The sequence below is a fragment of the Dermochelys coriacea genome, chromosome 2, assembly GCF_009764565.3.
Source record: "Dermochelys coriacea isolate rDerCor1 chromosome 2, rDerCor1.pri.v4, whole genome shotgun sequence".
Classification (NCBI taxonomy): Eukaryota; Metazoa; Chordata; order Testudines; family Dermochelyidae; genus Dermochelys; species Dermochelys coriacea.
In genome coordinates, this window is record NC_050069.1 from 83,298,581 (window position 1) to 83,319,154 (window position 20,574).

Genomic DNA, 20,574 nt, shown 5'->3' on the forward strand with positions numbered 1-20,574 from the left:
AAGCCCGTTGCCAACTCTGTCCACATATCTATTCAGGGGATACCATCATAGGGCCTAATCACATCAGCCACACTATCAGAGGCTCGTTCACCTGCGCATCTACCAATGTGATATATGCCATCATGTGCCAGCAATGCCCCTCTGCCATGTACATTGGCCAAACTGGACAGTCTCTACGTAAAAGAATGAATGGACACAAATCAGACGTCAAGAATTATAACATTCAAAAACCAGTTGGAGAACACTTCAATCTCTCTGGTCACTCGATCACAGACCTAAGAGTGGCTATACTTCAACAAAAAAGCTTCAAAAACAGACTCCAACGAGAGACTGCTGAATTGGAATTAATTTGCAAACTGGATACAATTAACTTAGGCTTGAATAGAGACTGGGAATGGATGAGTCATTACACAAAGTAAAACTATTTCCCCATGGTATTTCTCCCCCCCACCCCACCCCCCACTGTTCCTCTGATATTCTTGTTAACTGCTGGAATTAGCCTACCTGCTTGTCACCATGGAAGGTTTTCCTCCTTTCCCCCCCCTGCTGTGGGTGATGGCTTATCTTAAGTGATCACTCTCCTTACAGTGTGTATGATAAACCCATTGTTTCATGTTCTCTGTGTGTGTGTGTATATAAATCTCTCCTCTGTTTTTTCCACCAAATGCATCCGATGAAGTGAGCTGTAGCTCACGAAAGCTTATGCTCTAATAAATTTGTTAGTCTCTAAGGTGCCACAAGTACTCCTTTTCTTTTTGCGAATACAGACTAACACGGCTGCTACTCTGAAACCAGTTAAAAAACAGTTATTCAGAAAATGTATAGAAGGTTTCTGCTGTATTACATAATAAACAAACACCCTGACAAGCATCAAATAAGAAGCATTTTCTAGAGCAATCATGCTGATAGAAGCTGCTACACTGTACTTGAGGTTGAAAAAAAAAAACACATTCCATTACCATTCCCCTATATTTTCATGTGTTCATAACTTACTAAACACTCACCTTTGTATCTGAAATTTTCCATGCTTGGTCTCCGCCCAATTGAGCAAAGTTTCCTAAGCAATTTTTGAGATCTTGGAAATAAATAATAAGAAAAAATCCTTTCCATTTCCCCCCCTTACTTTACCTTCTCTAAAAGTTCTCTTCCCCTCAGTCTTTGTTTTTTAAACAATAAGGCCTGAAAGCTTTTCCAGGGGAGAGAAAAAAGGCATTTCTTGCTTTAACATTCAAAATGTAATTTCTTATCTTCTCTAGTTTTCCTGAAAGATTAGAGAACTGGAGGAAAAGCTTTGTCAGCCTTCATCTGGACTGTTGAATCTTTGACAGAGCAATCTTTCATTCTAAGTGTTTGTTTTTTTAACACCTATTTCATAGATCATTCATCTACTCCTGAATAACTAAATATGCATTAAGTTTTCACCAGACTGAGCCCTTCATTTTAAAATAAATATTTATTTTGATATCTAAAATATACCTATTCAATGCTCTGGGTGCACGTACACATAGCTTTATAAAGAATGGTGTATAAGAAATGAAAAACTGGTCTGAAATCAATAATAAATCCTCATGACCCATTAGAGCAAATAACTAACTTTCCTCCAACCCTACTGTTATACAAAAGCTGGAGTTATGAAGTTAATACTTGAACGGCTAGGGCCTTAATTCTAAGATACTTGCTCATAACACTGATTGAAAAATCAATGGCTAGTCATAAGTATTGGATGGCAGAATTTGACCCTATTAGGACATACAAAATACTGCAACAAAAGTAAGTTTCTAGCCCTCATTGTTACAGGGGAAAACTTGAAAATATGAAGTGAGTGCAATCTAGAGGCTCAAAAGTCCAAAGGCAAAAGAAAGAATGCAAAATTAATAATTTGTAAAAATAAAGGTTTTTATAAATAATTTTGGGTGCTTTATTTGCCTTTTAGTATCTGAGTCTTTAGTAGTTCATGTTTTTTCAGGCTTTTTTCTGCAGTCATGAAGGCTAGAAACTTGCTTTGCATTTAAAAAAAAGTGAAAACTGAATCTCAGTCACATTACTCTTGGAACTGAGGCTTTAAGAAATACACCAAATATCGTAAGATATTGCAGACATCCAATCACCCCAACTCACACCCCACACAGATTGGAAAGGATTAAAATAGGCTAATTAACTCCACAGGAGGCACCTGGAGGTGGAGTGAGGGAGCAGGGGATTGATAGGGAACAGGCTTAACTGGGCAGGAACAGGCAGGCTTATTGTAAAGCCCAGCAGCTGGCAGCAGAACGGGGCTGTAGGAAGGTAGGTTGTAGTCACGCCCTGCAGGGAGGTGTGTTTGGGACTACAGAGGGTTGTCCACAGACCACAGTTGCTCCTTGGGAGAAGGGCATTGAGAGGCTGGCAAACCCAAAGAGAGGGGGCAGGTAGGAGAAGGCTAAGGGGAATAGCAGTGCTGGCCTTGGCTGCTAACCAGAGGGCCCCTAAGCTGGAACCCAGAGTAGAAGGTGGGCCCAGGTTCCCCTATCAGCCACTGGGGATGTGGCTCAGGCCATGCAGCAAACTGCCTGCGGTGGTTTGTCTGGGAAAGACTTCGTTACGTTTCCCAGAAGGAGAACTCATATAGTGACCTGGCTGGAGGGCCAAATCAGAAAGCAGAGGCTGCTGTTCCTGGAGTAAAAAGGGTCTGTAGGACAAGAGATTGATGGGAGAGATACCACCAGAGGAGGTGCCAGCAGCAGCAAGTGCACCATGTGACAGCTGGCAATACTGTATTACACACTTCCCTTCTGCAAATAGTTTGAGAAGCAGTCCCTGTTCCCGCACCTGATCAGATCAGCTGACATGGAAAATTTGCCCTATGATGTCAAAGGGCATGGGGGCTTCCGAAAGTTCTCCTACAATCTTGGCTGACTTCTGAGCATGCTCAGAAGTCACTTTTCCAGTGTTTATATTTTTATTTTTTCCTCCCAAGACAAACAAATACTAACCCTCAATGAAGACTGTGTTTATGCCAAACTTCAAATAGCCATCTTTTCTGTATACTTGTGTGTGTAGGTAGGACAGAGTCACAGAGAGAGAGAGATGCAATTAAAAATTTAAAAGTTAAAAAAAAAAAAGAGACCAAAAAAAAAAAACAAACCATTTCATTCCCAAAAAACCACTGACAGGATTTTGCTCTAATTCCACTAAGCCTAAAAGGTAGATGTTTCAGAAAGTTATGAACACCTGCAGATGGGATTAAAATAGAAACAGTTTTGCAACATTAACTTTTGTGCAGATTACCAGGCAACTGCTACAATAAAAACACACATAAAAAAAAAGGAAAATGTGGAAACAAATATTCCTGCACGCAGAGTAGCTACATATTGAACAAAGGATTAAAAGAGCTCTACAAAATCTCTTTTGTGTGCTGCAAAGCAGGAATACTGGTGGGTGTATGTGTAAGGGAAAGAGAGGTGTTTAAATATCAGATGCCTAATCCTGCAACAGGACTGCTTGCTTGAGTAAGGATTATTGCATGAGAAAGGGTTTCAAAACCAGGCCTCAAAATACTACTAATAATAACCTCATTAACTGCTCCATACACATCACACCCTGCCCCAAATTCTGAGGTAGTGCTCTCTCAGACCTTTGTGAATGACATAGAAAAGCCTCTTTTAAATAGGGAGAATCAGATAGACAATAAATACCTAAAAGCAAATGAACTATTTGCAATCATTACCATAACATTTAAAACAGATTTAAAAAATTGCTAACACAATAGGTTGAAGATGATGCAAGATACTTGATTTCTCTCTCCTCTACCACTTCTCTCAAGAACCTCAATCCTGCTCTTATTTCAGATAAAGGGAGGTTTTGTCATTGACTTACATGGGAGCTAGGTATTGTCCAATATTCTGATAATTTCATAATGCCATAGTAAAAATATATTTTCTTTAATGTTAAAGATCAGTGTAATAGTAAAGGAAACTGGCCATCAGTTTTGTGTGTATTGATACTAATTAATTGTGTGTAGCTTCAGTGTTGTGTGTATTAATATCTATAGTAGTTAGATTCATTTTTCTTTCTTTTGGAAGCTGGGCAGAATGATCTCTTTTGAGCTCTCAAAGCAGCAAGTGAGATGGTGCTACTTCAAACTCTAAGGTTTTAAAGCATTTCAGAAGTTACTGAAAAACTTGTTGTTTTGGCCTGAACCTGCAATGACTTAAAGTATGTGAAAAGAAAAGGAGTACTTGTGGCACCTTAGAGACTAACAAATTTATTAGAGCATAAGCTTTCGTGAGCTACAGCTCACTTCATCGGATGCATTTGGTGGAAAAAACAGAGGAGAGATTTATATACACACACATAGAGAACATGAAACAATGGGTTTATCATACACACTGCAAGGAGAGTGATCACTTAAGATAAGCCATCACCAACAGCAGGGGGGGGAAGGAGGAAAACCTTTCATGGTGACAAGCAGGTAGGCTAATTCCAGCAGTTAACAAGAATATCAGAGGAACAGTGGGGGGTGGGGTGGGGGGGGAGAAATACCATGGGGAAATAGGCTTGAATAGAGACTGGGAATGGATGAGTCATTACACAAAGTAAAACTAAGTTAATTGTATCCAGTTTGCAAATTAATTCCAATTCAGCAGTCTCTCGTTGGAGTCTGTTTTTGAAGCTTTTTTGTTGAAGTATAGCCACTCTTAGGTCTGTGATCGAGTGACCAGAGAGATTGAAGTGTTCTCCAACTGGTTTTTGAATGTTATAATTCTTGACGTCTGATTTGTGTCCATTCATTCTTTTACGTAGAGACTGTCCAGTTTGGCCAATGTACATGGCAGAGGGGCATTGCTGGCACATGATGGCATATATCACATTGGTAGATGCGCAGGTGAACGAGCCTCTGATAGTGTGGCTGATGTGATTAGGCCCTATGATGGTATCCCCTGAATAGATATGTGGACAGAGTTGGCAACGGGCTTTGTTGCAAGGATAGGTTCCTGGGTTAGTGGTTCTGTTGTGTGGTGTGTGGTTGCTGGTGAGTATTTGCTTCAGATTGGGGGGCTGTCTGTAAGCAAGGACTGGTCTATCTCCCAAGATCTGAGAGAGCGATGGCTCGTCCTTCAGGATAGGTTGTAGATCCTTGATGATGCGTTGGAGAGGTTTTAGTTGGGGGCTGAAGGTGATGGCTAGTGGCGTTCTGTTGTTTCTTTGTTGGGCCTGTCCTGTAGTAGGTGACTTCTGGGTACTCTTCTGGCTCTGTCAATCTGTTTCTTCACTTCAGCAGGTGGGTATTGTAGTTGTAGGAATGCATGATAGAGATCTTGTAGGTGTTTGTCTCTGTCTGAGGGGTTGGAGCAAATGCGGTTATATCGTAGCGCTTGGCTGTAGACAATGGATCGAGTGGTATGATCTGGATGAAAGCTAGAGGCATGTAGGTAGGAATAGCGGTCAGTAGGTTTCCGATATAGGGTGGTGTTTATGTGACCATCGCTTATTAGCACCGTAGTGTCCAGGAAGTGGATCTCTTGTGTGGACTGGTCCAGGCTGAGGTTGATGGTGGGATGGAAATTGTTGAAATCATGGTGGAATTCCTCAAGAGCTTCTTTTCCATGGGTCCAGATGATGAAGATGTCATCAATGTAGCGCAAGTAGAGTAGGGGCATTAGGGGACGAGAGCTGAGGAAGCGTTGTTCTAAGTCAGCCATAAAAATGTTGGCATACTGTGGGGCCACGCGGGTACCCATCGCAGTGCCGCTGATTTGAAGGTATACATTGTCACCAAATGTGAAATAGTTATGGGTCAGGACAAAGTCACAAAGTTCTGCCACCAGGTTAGCCGTGACAGTATCGGGGATACTGTTCCTGACGGCTTGTAGTCCATCTTTGTGTGGAATGTTGGTGTAGAGGGCTTCTACATCCATAGTGGCTAGGATGGTGTTTTTAGGAAGATCACCAATGGACTGTAGTTTCCTCAGGAAATCGGTGGTGTCTCGAAGATAGCTGGGAGTGCTGGTAACGAAGGGCCTGAGGAGGGAGTCTACATAGCCAGACAATCCTGCTGTCAGGGTGCCAATGCCTGAGATGATGGGGCGTCCAGGATTTCCAGGTTTATGGATCTTGGGTAGCAGATAGAATACCCCAGGTCGGGGCTCCAGGGGTGTGTCTGTGCGGATTTGTTCTTGTGCTTTTTCAGGGAGTTTCTTGAGCAAATGCTGTAGTTTCTTTTGGTAACTCTCAGTGGGATCAGAGGGTAATGGCTTGTAGAAAGTGGTGTTGGAGAGCTGCCTAGTAGCCTCTTGTTCATACTCCGACCTGTTCATGATGACGACAGCACCTCCTTTGTCAGCCTTTTTGATTATGATGTCAGAGTTGTTTCTGAGGCTGTGGATGGCACTGTGTTCTGCATGGCTGAGGTTATGGGGTAAGCGATGCTGCTTTTCCACAATTTCAGCTCGTGCACGTCGGCGGAAGCAGTCTATGTAGAAATCCAGGCTGCTGTTTCGACCTTCAGGAGGAGTCCACCCAGAATCCTTCTTTTTGTAGTGTTGGCAGGAAGGTCTCTGTGGGTTAATATGTTGGTCAGAGGTGTGTTGGAAATATTCCTTGAGTCTGAGACGTCGAAAATAGGATTCTAGGTATGTGAATATCTTTATTCCCCTTGACTTCAGGTACTCATGTTAATAAAACTTTAGTGAGTTGGGCCTTGATCCAAAAACCAGCTAAGCATCTGCTTAACTTTAAGGCCCTACATTAGTCAGACTAACTTAAAAAGGGAATGTCAATAGATTACTGACACAAACACAGTTAAGAACATGTGTTAACTGTTCGAAGGGGATGATTTTTGCACAACTGTTTTTTATAAAATATTTTTCAACAAAACATACAACTAACACCTCCCTCCCCCCAAAACAACCGAGTTTCACATTACTAATTAGTACTCAACAGATCACTTTTAATCAGGTTTTTAAAAATAAAGAAAGTGTGCCTATGTTTATTACACTTAATTAAAACGGCAAACTAGACATTGTAGCCTCTCAATGTGTAGGTAACAATTCTGCTATATCTTAAAGATAGTTGATTTTTTTTTTAAAATGTGAAGCATATCTTTTATAACTCCACACAGCTTAGATCATCTGACTTGTGTCTTTAACAGTGTATTCAGCTTCACAGACTCGAGCTGAATAAACACAGGCAGAAAAGAAAGAGACACTTGTTCACTGGTAAAGCTTATAGCATTATAAAAACTGTAGACAGGGCAAGAGGTCCATTTTAAATGTGTCACAAAACACTTTCCCCCAGACATAGGAGCTTTCACCACAGGCATGAGGGTTTTGTGGTAAGGAGGAAAGTTTTTGATCAACAAAACTATTGCTTAATTGGATTATGCTCACAAAGCATAGTTTCCTATTTATAATACCATATCAATGAGTCAAACACAAGCGGGAGCTTTACCTGTGCCAGCACTGATTGCACAATTTAATGAGAAATAGTAAACAAACAAACAAAAACTCTGTACAGGGCATGAACTCTTGTTGCAAATGCATTATCTGCACAAAGGATGTCAAGTAGGCAATTAATCAAATAATACTCTTTCCAAAAGATAATGTGTTCTTTTGCATTCTATAAATGTCCCTCTTCTCTTGTCTACAAGTACAAGAGCTGCATGATTGTAGCACAGATTTTTTGTTACTCATATTTTTCAATTCATTATGAAATTATACCCATGTATGTGAGTAATTGTTTAAAAGTAAAAGGACAAAAGGAATGTTCTGCAGGCATTATTACACCATATAAAGGATTGTGTTCAGTAATGAAGTGGACTTTATTTACCTCTCACCCACACTTGACTTCAACAGAGTTACTCCTGATTTATACCGACATAAGGGTAAAATCAGGCCTATTATATGGATTATTTTGCTAGAATAATTTGTGTGTGGAGAAGGGATGTGAGAGAGACTTAATGCTTTTTTTCCAATTTCTCATCTTTTCAATTAGATATCCCATATATATCCACAAACTTGACACCCTTTATTGTGGGGTGGCTCATTAGAAAAGTTACTTACAATCTGAGGTGGGATTTATAACGTTTCAGCAGTCTCGGAGTAAAAAATTGATTTTAGCAGCTAGCAAGCCTTATCAGCTGTGTCTAGTTACCTACTAATGTAACAAATGTCCCTGCTGGTAAGGTACAAGGTCAAATGTAGTGTGAATATGCAGCACTGTTTGAAGTAAAATACATTAAAAAAAATCCACCACACATTACAGTAACAACTCTGGTCCTGCCAACATGCTCCAAGAAATTCTGCAGAGCCATTCAGACTCCAATAGTGTAGTTAGGAAAATGTCAACAAGAAAAATCTGATGGCAAAATATGCCATGTGCCAGCAATCAGGCTTCATTATTGAAAGCAGGCATCAGCAAGAAGACTAAAGAGAGGCTTATAGCAGAGGGACAAAGAATTTGTACACTGATCCCTGGATTTTACCACCTGTTGTCTACATGCCAAATGCATTCACACAGCAATAAATTGCTCTTCTAGCTGCACTCAGCACTGAAGTTGAAGGGAAAATGATATTGGACTACTTGGTCCTGACATCAGTGTAATAGGCTATACAAGTTCAACAAAATAAAATGGGAGATGCTAAAGCTAAAAGATCATCATCTGAATTACCTTTGCCAGGGTTATAAAAAGAATTTGGAGATTTCCTCCCTCTTGGGTATTTTCTCTTAATTGCTGTTTCTAAACTTCCAATTTTCTGTCTGTAATAGCCTTTATTTTCTTTTAAAACAAAACAGCAGCTTGTTTAAAAAAAATAATAAATCAGCCTAACTAGAAAAAGTAAAACAATTTTTTCAATAGCATTTTCTTTCCTGATCTTGATTCATTGCAGTCTGAGGAAATTTTTTCTAAACTTATTGTTGTCTCAAATAAGAAGAAAAACTCAACATAAATATTTTCCCTATAATGTACAGTGAAACTCAATTAGTCCATTTTATTTTCACAAGTTGAGGCCTAAACAATAAAGAACTTTTCTGGCTCTGAAAGGAGTAAATTTTACATGGTGCCTTCATTCTCAAAGATGTACTTTACAACAAGTAATGAGTTTGTGTCTGTGTAGACAAAACACAATGATCACTATGCACTCCAATACTATAGCTAGTGTCTGCCTTTGATATGTAACAATTGTTTTAGGGACTAATTTTTCTGTCATTGGTTAGTCATGCGGTGAGCTAAAACTTCTGTTTTTCTGCTAAACTGTTAATTTTTTTACCAAAACATCTTTTTCATCCAATTGTTGCATCCTTTTGACTCCTAGGTTATAAGTCTGAGGCAGGGGACTGTCTTCCTGTGTATTTGTTTGTTCAGTGCATGGCATAACGGGGCTCTAACCCTTGATTGGGGTTCCAAGATGTTACCATAAATAGGTAAAACATTTTCAGAGAGGAGTGTGAATTTTAGTTGACTGTATCCTTGAAAAACAAATTTCTTTTCAGTGGTCTACAGCATACATCACCACAAACACTTTCATCCAATATACTGTTGTGTTATAAAGTCTATTTCATTTTAACCATCCCAAAAGGGAGTACAAATAAAGACAAGTTTAAACCTAAACCAAAAGCAGTTAACTTGGGAACAAATAAGAGGTTCACAACAAACATTACTTGGGGGGAAAAAATCTTTGGTTGATACAACACTAGCAAACATCAATGTACTTGCCAATTTCAGTTTACATCTGCATGGGGAAAAGGGATAAAGTGTAAATAAATGGTGTTAGTAAAACAGAAGTGGCTGGGAGGGAGGCAGTACTGTAAGTTGCCACACTTGGAAACCTGTATCTTCATTTTTCTTAAAGATCTTTTGTTTGACTAAAAGAGAGAATTCTGCCTTATGTGGTCCTTGAATATATAAAAATATTGTCAATAGAGGCAGAATTTTGCCTGATCGCTTAATTCCCTCTTCACCCTGAAAGTGAAGTTTGATATACTTTACCAGAGCTAAAAGCCCATCAAGAACAGAGACCACTATTTCCCATGCGCTACACATTTTTTCTTCTATAAGTTGCAGAGAACAAGATTCAAATTGTGCTGTGTTCAAGGACAAGCCTTCACATCAGTCAAAATTGTCTACTGACACCAGCATCATGTTATCCAAAAATTCCTGAATTTTCTTTTCTGTTTCATCCTTCATAACAATCCCCATAGGAAGAACTTCTTTCTCATGAAAGACTGGAGCAATGAGATTCTATTTAAATTCAAACTATTATACTATTAAATGAAAATGTGAAGAGTAACATCTGGACCATTTAAAAATAGATGCACACTTCTCTAATCTGACAGGTGAAAGCCAAGGTCTCTTTTCAGAATCTGTTCAAGTGCTCCACTGGGGAAGAAGACAACCAGTGACTTCCAGTAGAAAATACTGAAGGTAAATGATTTGTACCACACTCATGGGACCAAATCCAAAAGGGAATCTAAATAAGTAAAAAAAGACTAAAGGAGGACGATGATGTGGCCCTGAAGGATGAAGTTACACCAACATGGAACTCAGACTCTCCCTAGACTCAAAAGACCTGATTCTCTGCCCTATACTACATGTAGTCACGTATGTGATGTAGGCAGACCAGGTGCCAACTCATGCCAAGGCCTCAGGTCTTACTGGACACTGACAGATGCATAGCTGGAAACCAGGCGGGTTCATCTGTATGTTATTGCTAAAATAGATGTTAAATTGATAAGAATATGTTTAGACCTGGCTAAATGCTTGTTGGATGCTACATGTATTGATCTCATTTACAACAGCTGTAGCCCCGATATAAAATTATATTGAGCTTCCGCTTAGGGTTACCACATGTTCTGATTTTATAGGGACAGTCCCGATTGGGGGGGTGCTTTTTCCTATATAGACACCTATTAACCCCCAACCCCTGTCCCGATTTTTTACACTTGCTATCTGGTCACCCTATTTCCACTGTAAACCTCTGTGTAACTCCAACAGCGGAGAAGCCTTCTCTAATACAAATGCTGGCTTCCTACTGAAGATGTTAAGTTCTTCCCAATAAGAAAACCTTTGAAACCAAATGTGCCTTTGAGACATCAAAAGAAAAAAAAAAAAAAGTGTTAATTGCACTTAACCCCCTCCAGGAAAAGGAGACCTACACATGAACTCATTCCATCAGCTTGGATTCTAGGGGGAAGGGGATTGAAAAACCCTGACAAGGAGAAACTAGGTTCTTTTTGCTGCTTGGACTCCAAAGGAGCAAGAATCACTAAGCATAAGCAAAAGACCTCTGGTGGTTTTGCCTGCGTTAGACCTAAAAGACATATGGAATTTGCTTATAGAAGTTTCTGTTATCTTTTGGAATCAGACTGTAAATCTTCTGTGTGTGTTACCTGCTTTAACCTTGTAAATAACTTTTTCATCTTTTCCTAGTTAATAAATCTTTAAGTTTATTACATGACTGACTACAAGCCTTGTCCTTGAGAGATCTGGGTGCAACTGACCTGGGGTAAGTGACTGGTCCTTTGGGACTGGGAGTAACCTGACTATGATTGTGACTTCTGGTATAAAGGAGCCATCCATCTCAAAGACCAGCTTGCTTGGGTGGTAAGACAGACCAGAGTGCCCAGTCTCTGACTCTATGTTAAGGCTGTTACAGTGCATTAGGAGTTCACACTTGCTACTTGGTTGGTGAAATCTAATTATAGATTGGCACTCATGCTCATGAGTTACTCCAGACAGTGTGACAACATACACCAGTGAAAATGAGTGTAAAATGCTGTCACTTTGCACTGATGCAAATGCCTACACAATATGCAGGACAACAGAGAATCAGGCCAAGTGGGCTTGATCTTCCACTCCTTTGCACCTAGTACAGTCCCTGACACTTGCACAAAGCAAGTAAAAACCTTTTCCAATGAGAATTTTACCCCCATTTGCTGCCTTACTCTGCTTAATTTTGAACATGAGTAAATGTCTACACAAAGAGCCAGGTCCAAATTAATTTATCAGCACGTAACTTACACCTCTACTTCTTCCTTGTGACATTCTGTACCCCCAAAGCAACACCCTGGCACCCCCATACTTACCATGGTGATATAATTATGATTTATATGAAATATTCCTTATGATAAAAACAGGAGTACTTGTGGCACCTTAGAGACTAACAAATTTATTTGAGCATAAGCTTTCGTGAGCTACAGCTCACTTCGTCGGATGATGAAGTGAGCTGTAGCTCACGAAAGCTTGTGCTCAAATAAATTTTAGTCTCTAAGGTGCCACAAGTACTCCTTTTCTTTTTGCGAATACAGACTAACACGGCTGCTACTCTGAAACCATTCCTTATGATGTATCATTCTAAAAGTTTCGATCTGTTGAACACTGATATCCTGTTAAGTTGTATATGCTATCATTGTATGTGAAGTTATTACATTTTTCTTTGTAAAAAGAAAAGGAGTACTTGTGGCACCTTAGAGACTACTCCTTTTCTTTTTGCGAATACAGACTAACACGGCTGCTACTCTGAAACCTATTTTTCTTTGTGTTACCAAAATATGTTGTGAAGTTGGAAACACCAACAACCAGTCTTTCAGGTATAACAATAGGGCAGCCAGAAACTGATGATGGCCCATTAAGGGGAATATACACACTCAAAAGGATTATCCCAGGAACTGTATGCAATGGAAACTTCTCAGAAATAGCACATATACAATGAAGGCTATTTGACTCATGTCACAGCAAAAGATCTTTCCAGCAAGCTGGAAGAAGGTATAAAAGGGGAAGTGACATCATCATTTGTCCTCCCTCCCCCCACAATTCAACACCTGGAAACACATCTGGAGAAAGAGACTGAATTGGGGGGGCAGGTCCCAGGCTGAAGGGATCTCCAATCTGCGTGTGGAAGATCTGTAACCTGCTTGTATTGTCTATCAGGGTGAGACACTGCTTGATTCAAATCCTGTCTAGGTTATAGAACTCAGATTGCATTTTTACTTTTATTTCTTAGGTAATCCACTTTACAAATAGATTTTAAGTGCTTAAACTGTATGCATACTATTTTTGTAGTTAATAAATCTGTTTTATATTTTTACCTAAAACAGTGTGTTGCTTGAAGTGCATGGAAAATCTGCTCAAAGAACAAAAACTGGTGCACGTCCTCTACACATTCAGGGAGGGGCAGACTGGGTAATAAACTTGTACTGGTCAGGCTTCTGACCAGGGCAAGATGGTCCAGCTCTGGGGTCCTAGGCTGGGGAGAATTGGTTGGAGCCTGTCTAGTGTTGGTTCATGAGTGGCTGGCAAAAGGATTCATGTAACACAGCTGGGTATGTTCCTGCCTGTGGATGGCTGTGTGAATGCAGGACCTGGAGGGGTTAGCAGCTTGTCACAGTATCACAGTGTGAGAGGGAGCCCAGGTTGGTAAGACAGAAAGCTCAGCAGTCCCCCAGTGCCAGGTTGCACCCTGGGGAACCCGTCACACTCCTCCAGTGTGTAAATTACCCCAGCTTTAAACTATCTTGCATATCAGAAAGTTGATGCAAGATCTATGGGAATCAAACCTTTACCACCTTACATATCTCCTCAAAATTTGGCTGACAAAATTCTAGAAATCATAATTTTAAAGACCTACTGATATAAATGTTTTTTCCCCTCTGAAAATTCTCAGACATATAGGCTAACAGGAAAATCATTACAGCATACAGGGCCCAGCCTATTCCCTGTTTTTGACAAGAATTTTGTTGTTGATTTCAATGAAAGCAGGTTCAAGCTTACCATCATCACCATTAGCTACTCACATATGAAATTCCAGTTACATTATGGAATGGCAAGTGGATAAGTGGGAGCACAAAAGATGCCTGTTGGTTTAGGGTGGGATTTACAAAGATACTTGGGGTGTTAGGTGTGCCCAAATTGTGAGTTCCTAAGTCTCAGAGGAGAGTCCAGCCTTAATTGCTCCCCTTTCTGATGTCTTTGTCTTGATAATACAAAGTGCACTCCTAATTAGGAGGAGGGTGGGAAAGTGACAGCAAATCATCACTACCAGCATTTTGCCTACAGCTGGAAATGAAGATCTGAGGCGTCAGGAAGTCTGTCAAGAGCTGCATCTTTTCTAAAGCATAAGTAAACAGGAAACAAACTGAGAGCTGAAATACTCTTGGGCACACTACAAAATAAATATATACATTACAAACTCACTGCTGATACATTAAAAATACCCTAATCCTCAAATACTGTCATGTCCCTTTATACAAAAAGATATTCAAAATATGTAGTCACTTGAAGGCCTGAAATATTACCTACTGCATCTTTTAAAAAGCAGACCAAATTCTAGCCTCCCTAAGCCACCCTGTAAATGAAGGATATCAATGTTCAACAGATCAAGGCTTTTAGAATGATACTCCTTATGATGTATTTCATATAAATTATAATTATATCACCATGGTAAGTATGGGGGTGTTGCTTTAGGGGTACAGAATGTCACAAGAAAGAAGTAGAGGTGTAAGTTACATGCTGATAAATTAATTTGGATTTGGCTCTTTGTCTAGAGATTTACTTATTTTCATACTGTCCTGGTCTATGCAACATAGAGTTGCTGGTAAGGTTTCTTCCATCGCTCTATTCCCCCAAAAACACTACATTTAAATTTCAATTATAATCCTGAGTGACTATTTTTAAAAAATTGTATGAGCTCCTCTCTGAACACTAGCATTTGCCCAAATATAGACCACAGTCTCGCAACCTGATCCAAATAGAAACCCCCACACATGCATGGGAATCCTCATGGATGCAGGCAGCAAGTTGAACAGTAGCTCTTTGAACCCTGCAGGAAGAATATTTCTTATAAAAATGTCAATATATTGTATGCAATAACAACACACAGTATTTGTCCATCTGCATCACGCTTAATCTCACACACAATCTCTTAATTTAAAAACACAAGGTTAGTAAAGAACAATTTTGTCTTAACATCCTTCACAGTGCCCATTTAAAGGGACAGTCAAAATATATATATTTTAAATTTACTCATTAAAACTCCTCCCTCAGTTATACCATGTCAATATCTTCACTATATTAAGACTTGTACCAATGGTGATGTAAAAGTATAAATGATAAAATTTGGTCCTCTAATTATGAGCCCTAATTTTTTTTTTTTAATTTAACACTGAAATCCTCATATCAAAATTTCCCCTGAAATCAAAATGTATGCAGACAGTTCATTGTTTGGAAAGTTGTTCATGAGTTCTGTGGTGCTTGGAATGGCATTTTAAAACATGAAAGCACTTCATTCAAATGCAAGGTCACAAAGAATTACATGGACTTTTCAAACTGATCTACGAGAAAGAAAGGTCACCTTGGGATACTTATTATTGTGATTATGGTCTTTGAAGCAGTCAGAGAGGCCATTAACAATTTCCAGTTCTATATCAGGTTTTTCTTAATCATTCATACATCCCTTCCAGAAGGAAACTGAGGTACTGTTTAAATACAAGCCTGGTTTTTGCTTTGTGTGAGTAAATCTAGCAGAATTAAAGGGCTCCAAAGACACACGCAAGATGTATTTTCCACTACATGCATCTGATGAAGTGAGCTGTAGCTCACGAAAGCTTATGCTCAAATAAATTTGTTAGTCTCTAAGGTGCCACAAGTACTCCTGTTCTTTTTACAAAAGGTGAAAGACACTCAATAGTCATCTGAGCTACTTCTTAAAAACATAACTGTGCCTTTGTTAGCAATTTTAACATAAGCTCTTTCTAGGTTATTAAAAGCAGACAATAAGTCTCCCAGATCTTTAATACGTGGCTCATGAGCACACATTTTGGACTCACCTATGGAGGTCTTTATCCCATACTCATCACTGCAGTATCTGAAGACTACTCCTCTATCATCTCCTTACTCTGTCTGGAAAGTATCTTATTGCTCTATGTTGTCTGATTATTTTCAGCACTTCAGGGGAAAATGAAGTTTTTTTTCTAGCTGCCGGTTCTGCAAACTTCACCTAAGCTCTGAAAGTGAAACTGGGTTATTTCCTTCCATGCATCAATACTAGAAAAATATTCTACAGGCCAAACAAACTCTTACTAACACCTGTGTATGCCCCTTTGTCAGACTACGCTCTCAATGGCACATGAGCAACACAGGTTTTACACAGGTGTAAATGATTTAAAATTAGTAAATGATTTTGCAGATGTGCCTGCAGGAATCAAATGCAGCTTATTTCCCTTAGCTTCGTTGGGTTTGCAGGACTAATGTAAGTGAAAAGAAGTAAATTCTTTTTGGCATTTAAGTAAGCAGATATGACTAAAAATGTATGGGAAGCAAAGCTGGTGAGTCACTTTTCAAAACAGAACTTCAACTCACCTTTTGTTTTACATTATGTTCTTAGAAGCCTGAAGTGTGTGATATAGGGTGGGATAAGGCCACTACCCCTCTATATGCCCCTAGATGGTGCAGATTGGTTTTGGGGGTGAGGAGAAACAGGAGCCTCTCAGTCTCCCCCACTCAAACACACACACACAATGGGTCAGGTGCACCGGATGGAGCAGGGATCACCATCTGGATGGCTCAGCCTGTGTATTGGGGGATTTGTGAACCATCAGTATCCCCCAGAGCTCCTCAGAGTGGTGAGATTCTGAATTGCCCTCTACTTAAGCCTAATAAGCTCAATCAAGCACAAAATAAGCAGGTACATCACATTATCCCATTGTTACAGGGTGGCCATATTTGTGCTGTTTGTGCACTAAAAATGCCATGGTGAGAACATAGCAACTTTTATATTGTCCTACTGTAATGTGTGATTTAACCCATTACTTCACCAGTGAGCACATTGAAGGAAGGCTGTTCTGATGTTCTAAGTATCCCTGCAGAGAAAATTTGGGGATATGTTCCATACTAAAATGACCACAAGCTGCACGTACAAATTGGAAGGTGGCTGGAACCTACTACTGTTCGCAGGCTGGTGATGTAAACTGAGTTGTACAGTTAAGTATAAAAAATGTCCTATTTGCAGGTTAGTGAAGGAGAAAGGATGGCTAAATAACTTTGCCCTTCTCCATTTTTTTCAAGTATCTTATATCACCAAAGTGTCAGACAAGGTAGTAGAAATAAATAAGATGTCCTTTCTACAAATTTTCCTCTGTTATGTAAAATCTAAAGTTTTCTTTATTAATGTTTCTAGCTCTTTTGTATATGAAAACAGCCTTCAAACTGTAAATCTATGCACTATTGTCTTGAATGTTCCTCTCAATTATCCTAACAGTATTCATTTGAAAGCCTACTCTTTTTTGAAATTGTCTTTGATTTAGGAAGTATTAGGAGTTTTACAAACCACTAGCATAAAACCATCACAATGCAATATTAACAATTACAAAAATGACTTTATCATTCTTTATTTAGTGTCTTAACTTGGAACAATACAGGCACCAAGTTTTTCTATTTGGCAGGGTATTCTCAGGCAAGGCCGCAATCCTGAAATGATTTACCTATGTGCTTAATTCTACACAAAGGAGCACTGTGTACCATTAAGAATAAAGGTAAGTCTTCAGGATATGGGCCTTAAGAGACAAACCTTCTTACACCACCCAAGACATGTTTAGGAAAACCTATTTTTTAAAATGTGGAGGGTGAATCTCAAAAGATTTGGAGACTGAGACCCATTCAGATAATCACACAAAGATTAAGATGTTTATTCAAAGTGCAAGTTTATAAAATTAGGTGGCCAAAGTTGTAACAGGGTGGAAGAGAAAAATGAAAGTTGCATAGTCTTGACCCATGCTAGTAGTACCTGTTTTACACTCAAACATGTCTGGTTTTCTTTAACTGCACCTGTTGTATTACTAGCCCTGATCTTGTGAAATTCCCACTCGCTTCAGCGGGAGCTCTATGCAAAGGGCACTTGCAAGACTGAACCAAATTCCACGCTTGGATACGCTGTGTGTAATAACATGTCTGTCATGGGATCAGCTGGTGTGAGTACAAATGTCAGTATTACAGTTAAATGCAAAGGTGTAAGATTAAATTGTGAAATCATGATTTAGTCTCTTAGTCTTTACTCCTGTAAAGTCCCACTGATTTCCAGATGAAGTCAAGGAAGTCAAGACTTGGCTCTGACTTGTTAAAATCTTAGTTTTAAATACTTCATCTCTTCCACTCTGACTTTCTATAGCCAAATTTCTCACTGCTCTGAAAAAAGATCAGATATAATCCAGTTTGAGTATTATTTCCTAGAAACAAGGCACTCACTGGATTATAGAGGATTATTAACTTTTTAGAAAGGGAAAATTGTGAATTTCATATATGAGATATTAGGGTATAGTCTCCACTAGAGTGAGCGAGTTTTAAAAATCACCCTCATCTGTAACTCTCTTGATGTTGTCAGTTTAAGACAACAGTTCTCAAACTGTGGTCCATGGAGAGCTGGTGGGCCCCATGGTACTAGCCACTCTTCATTTCCAGCTGCTTCTACCAATCTCCAGGAACTTCATTGCAAAGAAGCATCTGGAAACAAGGAGAACCAGCCTAGCTGCTACTAAGAGGAGGGCAAAGAGAAACTTCACCAGTGGGAATGGAGGCACAAGACACAAGCTACATATGCAAACCTGTCAGAGTTTCTTCAGTTATCCCCTCCCTTCCCCTGACACCTCTCATACTTTCACACGCATACTAACCCTTGATATGATAAGCGATTATATGGGATAGCAACATACTTTCAGAGAGTTGAGGCTGAAGGATAAAGGTTTACAGTTATCTGAGCATGTAGGTATACAGTATAAACACAGCTCCTGCCATGTTCCTGCTATTACACTTTTGTTAACTAACAAATCCACACGTGAGTAGTTATACCAAATACTAACACTGTTTGATCAACAATGGTTCAATCAGATTCTTATGTATTCTGAATAGGGCTATCAATTAATTGCAGTTAACTTATGCGATTAACTCAAAAATTAATCGTGATTAATTGCCATTTTAATCACACTGTTAATAGAATACCAATTGAAATTTATTAAATATTTTGAATGTTTTTCTACATTTTCATATATATTGTATTCTGTGTTTTAATTGAAATCAAAGTGTATATTTTTGATGACAAATATCTGCTCTGTAAACATGATAAACAAAATAGTATTCTTCAGTTCACCTCATACAAGCACTGTAGTGCAACCTCTTTGTCATGAACGTGCAACTTACAAATGTAGAATTCTTTTTTTTTTAACATAACTGCACTCAAAAACAAAACAATGTAAAACTTCAGAGCCTACAAGTCCATTCAGTCCTACTTCTTGTTCAGCTAATCAAATTTGTTTACATTTACGGGAGATAATGCTGCCCTCTTCTTATTTACAGTGTCACCAGGAAGTCAGAACAGGCACTTGCATGGCATTTTTGTAGCTGACATTGTAAGATATTTACATGCCAGATATGCTAAATATTCGTATGCCCCTTCATGCTTCAGCCACCATTCCAGAGGACATGCTTCGATGCTGGTGATGCTTGTTTAAAAAAAAAATGCGTCAATTAAATTTGTGACACAACTATCCCCCAAGGAGTTCAATGTCCCCTGCTCTGTTTTACCTGCATTCTACCATATATTTCATGTTATAGCAGTCTCAGATGATGACCCAGCACATCTTCATTTTAAGAACACTTTCACTGCAGATCTAACAAAATGCAAAGAAGGTACAAGTGTGAGATTTCTAAAGATAGCTACAGCACTCAACCCAAGGTTTAAGAATCTGAAGTGCCTTCCAAAATCTGAGAGGGATGAGTTGTGCAGCATGCTTTCAGAAGTCTTAAAACGGTAACACTCCGATGCGGAAACTACAGAACCTGAACCACCAAAAAAGAAAAATCAACCTTTTGCTGGTGCCATCTGACTCAGATAATGAAAATGAATATTTGTCAGTCTGCACTGCTGGATTATTATCAAGCAGAACTCGTCATCAGCATGGACACGTTCCCTGGAATGGTGGTTGAAGCATGAAGGGGCATATGAATCTTTAGCTCATCTGGCACGTAAATATCTTGAAATGTGGAATACAACAGTGTCATGTGAATGTCTGTTCTCACTTTCAGATGACATTGTAAACAAGAAGCGGGCAGCATTATCTCCTGCAAATGTAAGCCAATTTGTTTGTCTGAGCAATTGGCTGAACAAGAAATAGGACTGAGTGGACTTGTAGGCTCTAAAATTTTTCATTGTTTTATTTTTGAATGCAGTTTTTTGTACATAATTCTACATTTGTAAGTTCAACTTTCATGGTAGAGAGATTTCACTACAGTATTTGTATTAGGTGAATTGAAAAATACTTTTTTTTTTTTTTTTTTTTTTTTTACAGGGCAAATACTTGTAATCAGGGGTGAGCTGGAGCCGGTTCCCACCGGTTCGCTAGAACCGGTTGTTAAATTTAGAAGCCCTTTTAGAACCGGTTGTTCCGCGAGGGACAACCGGTTCTAAAAGGGCTTCTAAATTTAACCAGCCAAAAATGGCGCTCTAGGCGCTGACTCCATGGGTGCTCCAGGGCTGGAGCACCCAAGGGGAAAATTTGGTGGGTGCTCTGCATCTCCCCACTCCACCCCCCAGCTCACCTCCGCTCCGCTTC

At 39.3% G+C, this 20,574-nt stretch overlaps 1 protein-coding gene across 3 annotated transcripts in view; it reads right to left on the bottom strand.

The window, feature by feature from the left end:
• Positions 1 to 20,574, bottom strand: part of CABLES1 (Cdk5 and Abl enzyme substrate 1) — a 118,417-nt gene that overhangs the window by 87,321 nt on the left and 10,522 nt on the right. Inside the window, exon 1 of one of the 3 annotated variants that reach the window (XM_038389401.2) lies at positions 15,802 to 15,981. The exons of the other annotated variants lie outside the window; for them this stretch is intronic. The gene's annotated coding sequence lies outside the window, so the exon portion shown is untranslated. Of the gene's footprint in view, positions 1 to 15,801; positions 15,982 to 20,574 lie in introns of those variants that run through there. 3 annotated transcript variants of the gene reach the window in all.